This window comes from Protomyctophum parallelum (genome assembly GCF_964188405.1).
Source record: "Protomyctophum parallelum genome assembly, chromosome: 13".
Lineage (NCBI taxonomy): Eukaryota > Metazoa > Chordata > Actinopteri > Myctophiformes > Myctophidae > Protomyctophum > Protomyctophum parallelum.
In genome coordinates, this window is record NC_139708.1 from 28,636,567 (window position 1) to 28,648,938 (window position 12,372).

The window sequence follows — 12,372 nt, forward strand, 5'->3', positions numbered from 1 at the left end:
ACTCCCGAGCCCGACACGGCCTTTACTGCATGTCATCCCCCCATCTCTCTCCCGTTTCCTGTCAGCCTACTGTCTGTCCCTTCAAAAATCAATAAAAGGCGTAAGCCGCAAAAAAATATCTTAAAAAAAAAAAAAGGAATAAAGTATAAACAGAGCTGTTTTTAAAGAAAACTATCTAGCTAACTTCATAAGGTTATGGTCTCTTTTTCTGGTTATGGGTGGTTCCTGTCTTGTGATATTCTGTAGGCGTTTTATTGCACAGTAGAGCAATGGTTAACTATCTACTTCAGGGCTAGCTAGCTACACTTACTCAAAAGGTAACCGTTGCCATGATTACATTTCGTATCAAAAGTGATTGTAGTTTGTGTGGGTGGCAAGTGGCAATAGTCAATAGGAATACATTAGACATTTTACTATTCACCATTCACAAGACTGTATGGTATGAGTTGTGTTTCCATTTCTACGTCTTTTTAATTTTTGTCCATTTGATGGCTTTCAAGTTTTTTCGAGCACAGCACACAAACTAACAATCAGCAGCAGAGTAATCACATACCAAAACACAAGTGTTGCACCTGAATGCATAAGGCAGAATATATAGGCCACTATATCACTGCCAAGTGCCAATGAAGGCTTACCATGCTCAACTGTCGAGATGATGGAAGCAGTGGTTTGAGAACCACATTTAGTTCCAATGCTATATCACTACTAGTGGGGAGAGTATAAGAATCTTACCACATGAACCATAGTGTCCATATTGTGTGAGCATATCATGAACATAAACAGCAAAAACAGATCTACAAGCTCACACGCAGGCCCACAACAACACCATCAGCTTACCAATTCAATGGAGCTTTATTGGTATGAGAAAACATGCGTTTACTTTACATTGCTAATAAAGCAAAACAGTTGAAACAAAACATGTATGGATGTGCAAAGAAATTGAAAAAAATAAAGAAATAATTGGACAAACCATAATTATACATTCCGTTAGAAATGTACAAAAAGTTAGCTTGGGATTCATTTTTAAGCAATATTTGTGCTTTTGCAATGTTTCACCCAACAACACCCTGCTTGACTGATCTCCCCCAACGTTAAGCTGTAGTAGTCTGGTGTGTAAGGGGCCTTAAAGGTGAGGTTACACACTAGTCTGGACAAGTCAGTTTGGTGTGTAAGGGGCCTTAAAGGTGAGGTTACACACTATAAATATCACAGGTGTGCTTTCACAGCCAAATAATGTCATCTGTGGCAATTCCTGTTGTTGGCTTAAGCCCCGTCTTTATCCAACTCGCATAACATAAGATACGATTCCTTTTGTCTGAGACACGAAAGGATACTAACTTTTTGTCCACCAGGCAGCCAGTGTGTGGTTACCCAACATTGACCATTACCACCTGTTTCACAGTGTGGTCACACTGGTCAGCAAGCTGAAGTTCTCAATTACAATAAAGCCACAGAATGGTCTGGTTTTTGGTTACCAACTGAAGTGGTAGAAGCAGGTATAGCAGACCAGCTAAACGACAGTAGTTTCTTCGTCTGTTCTTAAGTGTAGATAGATTGTAATGACATTTGCAGATCTAACATTGTAAGACCAAGATGCCTTGGACTTATGCGTGTGTATTTCCCAAGTACTATTTTCACTCTGCAACCAATCATATCCAAATATCCTAAATATCACTTTCCTGAAATAACCTCAGTCTAAGAATAGTCGTTTAGTTCTGGCAGTTGATAACAAACACAACAAAGACTTTTTTCATGTGTGCTGTTGACTCCTTCCTTTATTTAACTACTCATTGAGACAAGCGTAAGCTTAGCAGAGAAGAAGAAACTAGATATAAAAGCCGTTTACCAAGGCGTTTCAGTGTGTTTTATGTATTAGCTATGGATTCCCTGGTCATTACAATTCATGTCGTGTGCTTGCCAAGTTAAGTCCAAATCTGAATTCTCCTACATTGTTGCTCGCTGCCATCTCTGAAGATTACCTGTCCAACACAGGAGACACGCATACCTAAAAGAGCTCTTGCTTGGGATTCTAGTGTGCCATATTCGAATAATGTGAAGGAAGATCTCTCGCTCCCTATGTTTCCCCAAAAAAGCTCAGATTAAGAATTTCAAATGAATATCATACACCATATTGATCCACCATGGATGCCATTAATAGCAGCAGTAATGACCCCTATTGCACACCAGTTCACACACAGGGTAATCTGTCCATTAAGAACAAACGCCACAGGGTAGTGTCGCATGGCTAATTTGCATGTGCAGTTCATGTCATTTGCATCCACATGTTCCCACAGTGGTGGTGCTGCTGGAAGCTATTTGGGGGAAGCCACCACTCGATTACTGAACGACAGGGTGGGCCACAAAAACGAATGTTGTCCGACAGCAAACACTTAGCAGTCCTAAAGAAAATCTAAATTACATTCAGCCTGAACGCTGTCGGCCACTTCTACAGCACAGCTTAGCTAATACTAGGAACTTCTAGTATGTTTGGAGTGTAATTATTCAGGCTGTTAATTATAGAACAATACTCAACTGAGTATTGTTATTGACACGCTCAGGTGGGTTGCAAGATGTCCTGACATGAAGAGCAACTTTAACAGAAGGATTCTGTGACCCGAGTAAAGTAAAATATGGTCCCAGACCAGTACTAAAACCACATACCAATTTTTCATTTTCCTCCATTTTTTATACCCCGAGATTAGGCTACTTCCCAATGCCATCATCTGTCATTAGTTATCCATGGCACATACATAATACATGGCCTCAATGTCTTATACTGTGTCCTTCTGAGCCCATAGGTCATGGTCTCTTTTTCTGGTTATGGGTGGTTCCTGTCTTGTGATATTCTGCAGGTGATATTCTGCTTTATTGCACAGAAGAGCAATGGTCAACCATCTACTTCACGATGACCGTTGCCATCATTACATATTTTACTTTTATTCACCGTTCTCAGGAACTTTTGGTACAGTAAGGTGAGTTTAGCAATTATATTCTGTCCATTTCTATGTTTTGTAACTATTTGATAGCTTTCCTCGTTTCTGGTCTTTTCGAGCACTGCACACAAAACAAACTATCAAACAAACACATTATCATCAGCAAAGTAATCACATACCAAAAGGTGTTGCACCTGAATGCATAAGGCAGAATATAGGCTATTAGACGATACATCACTACCCATGAAGGCTTACCAGGATCAACTCGAGATAACATGGAAACAGTGGTTTCAGAACTTCAATGCCTGCTTCAATGATGCCAGAGCGGTTTTGTAAGCGCAATTGAAAGAAAATACGAAAAACAGAATCTATGCCAAATGTCATTTAACTAGACGTGGTAATCAAAACCTCAAGGATGCTATTGCTTTAAAAAGACACCTGAAATGACCTTGCATGATCACAAAAACAAACCCAAGTCTAGGGAAACAGTGTGACAGTGTTGAACAGGCGAATAAAAAGTAAATGTAGATACATTACACATTATATTATTATAAATTATTGCAATAAAGAAAATATAAATATTGACACCTTAGTTACTACATAGTATTATATGTAGAATACAACAACATTAACATTAACGTTATTATTGTTATGACCAAGTAGTTAAAGAGAGGGTCAGGCTTCTGAGCATTCAATGACTTTATATTCACTCAAGAAAGAAACCTGAGTCTTTATTACGGAAGGAAAAAGGTTTTTTTTATTAATGCTCAGGGGAATCCACTTTTAAGTGTCTTGAATGGAAAGTGAAATGGCTTCGACATAAAATATGCAATAAATTCTAGTCATTTAACTTTATTAGGGCTCAGAATTACGTTGTGTCTAGGATAAATAAATATTAAACATAGATTGTATTAAAATGTGTCCATTTCTAGTTTTAGCATTAAAAAAAAAACAACAAACTAGAAAAGGTACTCCTCGGAGGACAGGTCTCCACCAGGTCAGGAGGAACGTTTGTGATGTTTGGACAAAATGTGTAGGAGTAACATGGCAAAAATATGCAGTTTCACCACAATCAGACATGATTTGCGGCATTTTGTTCTAAACGGGCCAGTCGTGCAAACTTTAGATGACAATCGTAGCAAATCAGGATGGAATATTAATATGATTAATAATATCTACTCTAACAAATCCGTTTGATCACACGAATAGAGATCATGTGTACCGATTTGTCGCGAAACTTTGATAAAATCTGGAGGAGTACCGTTAATATAAAATTCGGAATTGGCATCCAGGAGTGTGTGCGCAGTTTGGCAGCGACGGGGACAACAGTGCCGGAGATTCGTTGTACACGGACGGACAGACGGACACGGTACAAAACAAATACCCTCCTCCTCCCAAGAAAAACCTCAGCTGCATTACCACTGTGGGTCAGGGAAACAAGTACATAAACAAATCAATATGTTGTTGGTTTTTGTTGCCATACATTTAAAAGTGCAACTTCAAACTAGGAATCTAATGGGGGGACCTTGAACTTGTTTGGCTGGCAGGGGGTGCACAGTGGGGGGGGGGGGGGTGCACGGGACTATTGTGTGTCCGCATCTAGATCAACCGCATGGCCACAATGAGCTACACAAACACCTCTCTGAACACAACAGTGGGTCACTGGCTTCTCGTTTAGCGTTTTAAAACAGCAAAGCTTACTCAGCACATGGGGGTCTGCACCGACCCGGGCCCTCCAATTCAATTCAAACGGAACTGCATGTGCTTACACAAGCAACAGCTGCCCCTCCTGTGTCCCCCTAACACACACACACACACACCTTTGGTGGCCTGTAGTACAGCCTATACACGGCCCTTCCACTAGCCAGAGAGAAAAGACCAGAAGGGCCCTCATTCCTGTGTGCGCACACCCACAGACTCCTGACTAGGCTTATCACAAAACACATTCACGGTCATGCAGTGCATTCCAAAAGGTGTGCTGGAGGTACACTCACCTGTTTTGACTCAGGTTCTTTGGTGGCAACAGCTTCCAATTCCGATTCTCTTAAAATAAAACGATAGAGAAAGGACAGAAGATTATCTTGTGAAAAGTTTAATCTTTGCTGTGTGTCATCAGGACACTCATAAAAAAAGATGACAAAAGAATTCCAAAAAGGAATCATTTTAATATTTTTACTAGGACTGAGCATTATAGCAATGTTCTAGTTATCGTCTTGAATTTTTATATTGTAATACTATGTGTTGTGATTTCCTGGTTTTAACCCATTTAGACCTGGGAACGATTCTACACATGTCTGAAAGAATATATTCAAACATTTGGGCCACATTCTTTTCAAAAATAGCAGACCTACAAACTCATAGCGTGCCACTCCGCGCTATGAGCTTGTAGATCTGCTATTTTTCAATAGCTAAATTATAACATAATAATACCCGACTAGCGACTACTGCTCTAGGCGTTCTTTTACCTGGCTTTATCTACTTATTTACTGATTATCAAACTCAATGTGTAAATATTTTGTGAAAGACAGTCATCCGGATAATTTGGCCACAAATTACAATATTGACAGAGGTATTCGAATATCACCCTGCCCAAGTTTGTACTGTATTTGATGCCAAATGTTTGTGCAATGTGCATGCATTAGCTTTCATTTCATCTTAAATAATAATAATATAATGATATATAATAAAGATCAGCCTATGGCTCTCATGGCCATTTCCTGTTCATGGTATTTTATAAAAAGAGATACGGTCATCTTCTACATCATTTTCTCCATCCAGCCATTCCAACTGCAGCCTGAAGTTCGATGGAATGCAATTCAGTCAATGAGGGCCAGGTGGACCAACTTATGAACTACCATTTTTGAAAGACAGAGACCTTTGTAAAATATCTAGTCCAGGAAAGTAAGGGCCGATTCATACTCCTATTTTAGAGCCGAATAAAAGTCGGTTTGACGCTGTAGAGTGTAGAGCATACAATGTGACGTCATTTGAGGTTTGGGGGGGCGGGTACCGTCCTAAAGTCGGCTCTTCGGTGCTACTGAAAATTTCTGACGAGTATGAATCGGCCCTAAGACATATCACACTTTTTTCTGACGTCTTGCTTTTCGATTACTGTATCATTTTATAGAGCCCCCCCCTAAAAAAAGAGCACAAAGTAAATTTCTGAATGTGCCAAAGTATCACGAGACTGTTTATGTCATGACAAGTTGACAACCAAATCTGTCAATACTACAGAGCTAAAAAACTATACATGGCGCCGTTCAGAAATAGTGTTTGTTCACAAGCAGGTCCAGCCGGCTTTCATTGACTCCCAAGTATTTCACTGAAATTCCGGATTCAGTTTGCCTCCCATGCGTCAATGGCCAAAATTGACGGTTTTTACATAGTGCCATTTAATTGGCTCTGCAGCAGATTTGAACCCAGAAACTCTTTAGAAGGTTTCATGTGTGTCTCCGGAAACTAAAGAGGAATGCTACCTTCTGGAAACCCAGGACTACAATTATGCACAAAGCCTACTCCAAAATGTAAACCAGACAAAAAAAACACTCCATCATTCTCCGTTTCTCCAGTTTATTGTGAAGAGTGAGAGTCTAGGAAATTACCACAAGCCACCAGCCACATACTACTAAACACTGACTGGTCAGTTTGTCCACTCTACCTGTCATTTTGTCGAGATTATGACCCAATATTCTGAGGTTGTTCTGGTTGAACACATAACTGGTTGTAAACACACTGACAGGTGGACAAAACAAAATGATTATACAGTTACCAGTAAAGTCTACATCTGACACAGACAGTGTTCAAGTACACACATACTGTACATTTTAAGATTTTGTGCACAAGTGCACCAAAAATCACAAGTGTCACTACTAAGCAGGACTTGAATTGCTAATCCCACCAAATGCTTATGGATGAGCGAAACCTAAAATGTACACAAATGTCATGTAGCCTATCCAAGTATCCAACTGTGAGTGAGGCATAGACAGACATCTGCTCTTTGCCTAGTTAGTCTGGTAATGTCTTATGGTAAGTTTAACTGCATAGCAAGCAAACAGACTCCAAGCCCCCGAGCTGGGGGACTGCAAGGTGAGCACCGTGAAAGGCTGGGGCTACTGCTCGGGTCCTGATCGGCCATTATCTCAGCTGTTGCCTGGCTTGCAGCTTAGCCAACATGGCTTCTCTGTACTAGTCTGGTATTTTTCCAACACAGGCAAGAGCAGCAAACCTGCTACAACGGAACAACCATAGTCATTCAACTATATAAGACTGAATATTTGCACGACTTTAGGCAAAGACTGTACAAATGCAAACAAAGCTGCAATAAATAGAACTGTGCAGACAGTGCAGGTCTAATAATGTCAAAGTAGAAGAGCTATTAAAATGGGTGGCTGTTACTACCGACAGATCAGCGGGATGGTTACATTAGCTCGGAATGTAAAACATGTCGACGACTACTGTAACATCGCATTGTATTCCTACTTGCATTCATTTGTGGTTCGCCTAAAAGTCAAAGCACGTCTTAAATCCGTAACCAGTTTTTTAAAAAGCGACAAACATCCAGTGCACTTCCAACAACCTGCGCAAGCAGCTATGTTAGCTGCTAATGTTAGCCCACAGCGTCCGAAACGACATTGCTTTCTTCTACCATCCAGACTCGAGTGTTGTTTGGTTTGAGAAACACACAAACGACAAACCAGTGGAAACCACTCAATACAAATAATATATATATTAAATACCAGTCATAACTGTCATTCCGACAAAACCAAACAGGATAAAACAACGCAGTTCGGGGCTAATGTTAGCATTACGATTCCGAACCAGAACGAGCACACTAGAGTACAAATAGTCCCAAGTTCGATGTTTACATTAATACAGTCAGCCTTCGGGCTGAATGTGTACCTTAATGAAGTCTAGTCTGTGGTGTTTTCATTTCACACATTCATATAAAAACTGCAATGCAACCTGGCCGCCTTTCTTGCCTTCTGCAATCTGCAGGGCTCACATATGAGCCTTTCGCAGTTTCGCTCAACAAAAATGAAAAATGAAGATTTTTCAAAGGGGAAAATAGTGTAGACAGTAGACAATTGTTCAGTTGAAATACCGGTATATAAACATTTGCGGCGCAAACGACTCGCGCGAAGATATTGTAAACATTTACATTAAAAAAAAATCATACCGATAATAGCAGATCTACAAGCTCGCAGCGCGCCGCAACGCAACGCGTGGTGATCTTGCAGATCTGCTATTTTCGGCGCGCGACACCGCCGCACGACGAGCCGACGCAGGGCTCTCCACACATTCACCGTAACAACAGTCAGCGGGTAAAACTGAACTACGCCAGTCAGTCAGTGTGCTGCTTGCTGCTGCTCGGAGGCTGAAACACCGGCTTAAAAAAAAACAACACAAACACTCACATGTAAACAAAAACACACGGCAGACGGCCTTACCTCATAAAGTATAAAGTGCAACAGAGCGGAAAGGAAAGCCGGCTGTAAGGCTAAATAAAATTCAACGCGTTTTGCAGCATCTACGAGGGGAGGCATTCGTCCTGCATGATCGCCATTTTCTCTTGACTCGCTGTAATAACCTTCTCTGCTTGCTTTCCCCTCCTCCCTCTCTCTAGCTCGCTCTCTCGCTCTGACGCACGCACCCTCCCCCCCCCCTCTCTCTCTCTCTCTCTATTTCATTTCAATTCAAAAGGAGCTTTATTTATTGCCATGATAATACATACGTTTACAATGCCAAGGCAAAATGGAACAATAATCAAAACAACAATGTATATATATGTACACATAAATATTGAATAAAATAAAGGTCTCTCTCTCTCTCTCTCTCTCTCTCTCTCTCTCTCTCTCTCTAGTCTCAGGAGTGGAGTGGGGGTAGTAGGCTAGTAGCGACGGCAGAGCAACTCAGGAGAGGAAACCTCACCACTTCCTCTTGACAGAAACAGTAGAGCAAAATGCCTGGGTGGTGATGTGATGATGGGTAACTCAGTTGCTTGTTGATTGTGGAAATACTAGTGTAAAGTGATTGTTTCTGTTTCAATATCCTGACTCCAATGTATAACAACAAAATTACAGTATTCTAAATAAACAGGATGGTATGGTGTTGTGCCTCATAGGCTGTATACTCAGTGTATAGTGTATGTTGGTCATGGTCACACTCCACATTTCTAAGGGGACCTCTCTCAAAATATGTTAAAAAAACACAAACATTTATAGCTTACCCGTGTCTGTCTGTCTGTCTGTCTGTCTGTCTGTCTGTCTGTCTGTCTGTCTGTCTGTCTGTCTATGTGTGTGTGCATGCGTGTGCGCGCGTGTGTGTGTGTGTGTGTACAGTGTGTGTGACAGAGAAAGAGAGGGAGAGACATAAAGAGCAGAGAAACAACAGTATGGAATCTGCCAACGTTTCACCAACAAGACAAAGCCTGTTGCTGCCATGACCGGGAAGTGTGTGTGTGTGTGTGTGTGTGTGTGTGTGTGTGTGTGTGTGTGTGTGTGTGTGTGTGTGTGTGTGCGTGCTGTGCGAGTGTGTGTGTTGTGTATGTGTGCGTGCACAGCCAGTGCGTGTGTGTGTGCGTGAGTGAGTCCACCGGTACCTTCACAATGCAATGACCATTGACCCACCAACTGCAACGAAAACAACTCCCAACCTTGCTCACATTGTGCCTTTATTGTTTACTATCTTATCAGTGTCTGCCCAATGCACACAAGTGTGTGTGGTTGTGTGGTTGCGTGGTTGCGTGGTTGCGTGCGTGCGTGGTTGCGTGCGGAGATGTGGAGAAAAAGGTAGGTCGTCTGCTGCCAAGTAATGATTTTATTTGACCAGGTAACAATGACTGTGAGATTAGATAACACATGGACTGGTGGATACCCTCTCAGTATACTTCAGTGGACTACTGCCAAGTTACTGCTTGCTTGGGCAAAGGACCAGCTCTGGATTTCCCAATCCAATCATTTAACAGGATCAACCATATGTGTCAAGTGTGTGTCAATGGATAAAAACGACATTAACATGTCTGCCAATGGATAAAACGTGGGATGAAACTGGACAATGTAATTAGTAGTTAATAACCACATTAAACCTATAGCTTCTATATTCTATTCTGCATGGGTAGGTCAAAATAGGTGAAAATTGCAGAGAGCAACTTTGCTACAAGGTTGCTGCTTGTGCAACCTATTTTCACTATTTGGCATATAACAAAGTATATACTAAGGTTTAAGTGGCTAATAGCTAAACTGTTTTCTTTTATGTATGTGTTGTATGTTAATGTAATCGTATTTAGTTTTTCTGTGCTTATTGAAAATTTGTAAGAAAGAAAAACATGCCTGTGATGGTCCTGTCTGTGTAGGCCTACTGCTCAAGGATTGAAACCCAAAACATCTCACCATCTTTTTCTTTTCTTTTACTGCAAGTACCATTATATGCCATGATATCTTTAGGAAAAAGGGCCTTGGTTTTAACTTATGGCATCCTCTAGACATTATACTGTGACTGCAGACGACGAGTGGGAGCTGAGCTGGAAGCTACAGCAGCACTTGAAACCACAACCATACCAACTGGCATTAGTTAACACAGCCACTAGCGGGCACTCTCTGGGCTTATACTGTGAACCATTTGTATGCCAGCACCATGTGACCACAAAAGTCGATTTTGGCACCCTCTTATCCATTCCACCACATGGAAACAACCACATCAGCAACAAGAGGCGAAATGGGGGGTATTTTAAGTTTCATGTCAGTTTGTAGTACGACAGAGTTATATAATGACCCAGTTGCACAATCTATTTCTAATTCATGTTAAAATATTGGAAGACACCGGATATGTCTTTTGAACCGAATACTTGTTAGTTACAAGCTGTCTATTTTATTATGTGTTTATTTATTTATTTCCTAAAAGATGATGAATGTATTTTGGTAAGCTATTTATGTCTGTTTACCTGTCAAGCTACATACTGTAGTAAAATGTTTACACACTCGCAGTTAAATTAACACTGCAGATTTTACTGTGCACGGTGGAAATGAGTCACACTACTGCATTTGATCATGTATGTCAGATACATTCATTGAATCAAACAGTCAGGCGACCACATGAGACGCAGTTTCAAATCCTGGCAGCGGTGCTTGCTTGGCTTGGTGCTCAAACGAACCATCCTGGCAGCGGTGCTTGCTTGGCCTGGTGCTCAAACCAACCCAACTGGCAGAGTTTGCGGGTGGGAAGCTGCCAGGGGATTGTGTCCTTGTTGCTGCTCAAGTGACTCCATCTCTCTCTCTCTCTCTCTCTCTCTCTCTCTTAGAGGCCCCTTGTTCGATGGGGAGGGGAACTGGGAGAGATAGTGTGAACCTCTGCATGCGTGAAACTCCTCACTGTCAGGTGAAAAGGAGCAGATGGTGATTCCGTGTGTATTGGAAGACGTATACGGTACTGCGGTACATGGCAGTCTACACTCTCCCCAGACCAACAGTGGAGGTTGACAGCGACAGGGACAGCAGAAGTAGTGGTAACTACTAAATTGAAATTAACGTAATTCCAAAGTGTGTGCAATGTTTAAGTGACATGGTTTTCATATCGTAAATATGTGAACTTTGGCTTGTATTTAATCCACGTGGGTATTTGTTTACTTGGTTAGACGAGCAGCTTGGTTACAAACGAAACAGACTTCCTCTGACTTCCTCTTCAAAATAAGAGCCACTTCTAATAGGGCACTACATTTGTAGTACGTGCCTGGCTGTAATGCAGCGGAATGTTGTCAGGATTCTCAGGAAGTACATTTCTGTCCCAGCGGCTCCTCCATGCCTTTGATCTGCCACACACAGTCAGACATATATAAGTACATGCATACAAACACATACCTCATATAATGTATAGTACACACACTCTGCCAGTATCTATAGATAGATAGATAGTAGAAGTATGTAGTATGCGGATATAATATGTATATACACAATAGCCAACAGTTTAACTGAAGATAGCAAGTTGTAAATCATTGCTTCATTCATCAAGATGCAAAACAAAGCACATTGCACAAACCATTGCACATGACTTCTCCAAAAGACAAAAAAACAAAACACAAAAGCTGAACAAGTCTGGAAAAAGGTTAATTTGTACTGTAGTATGATGTGTTGCTTGACGACAAGACAAGAACTGATTTAGTATAATGCAGAACTTGGGAGGTCTTCTGACATGATGGTGCCAGCTATCCAAAAGGTTTCATGTAAAAAAGAAAAAATAAACTAATACAAAACTGGACTGTTTGAGCACAACAAAACAGAAAAGCCCAGAGACAGATGGGACATAGAATAGAATAGAACAAAGACAAACTGGGACAGGACAGGACAGGACAGGACAGGGCACATTGTAAACAAAGTCACATGGTCTTAGCACTGTCAAAAGCATGTCCATTACCACAAATAGAAGCATGTGTAAATTCTGAATAGAA

At 41.1% G+C, this 12,372-nt stretch overlaps 1 protein-coding gene across 1 annotated transcript in view; it reads right to left on the minus strand.

The window, feature by feature from the left end:
* Positions 1–8,521, minus strand: part of LOC310869324 (trinucleotide repeat-containing gene 6A protein-like) — a 57,541-nt gene extending 49,020 nt beyond the window's left edge. The window contains exons 1-2 of the mRNA XM_083779990.1: positions 8,381–8,521; positions 4,928–4,976 (exon numbers count right to left, since the gene is read on the minus strand). The gene's annotated coding sequence lies outside the window, so the exon portion shown is untranslated. The remainder of the gene's footprint in view (positions 1–4,927; positions 4,977–8,380) is intronic.
* Positions 8,522–12,372: the final 3,851 nt, after the last annotated feature.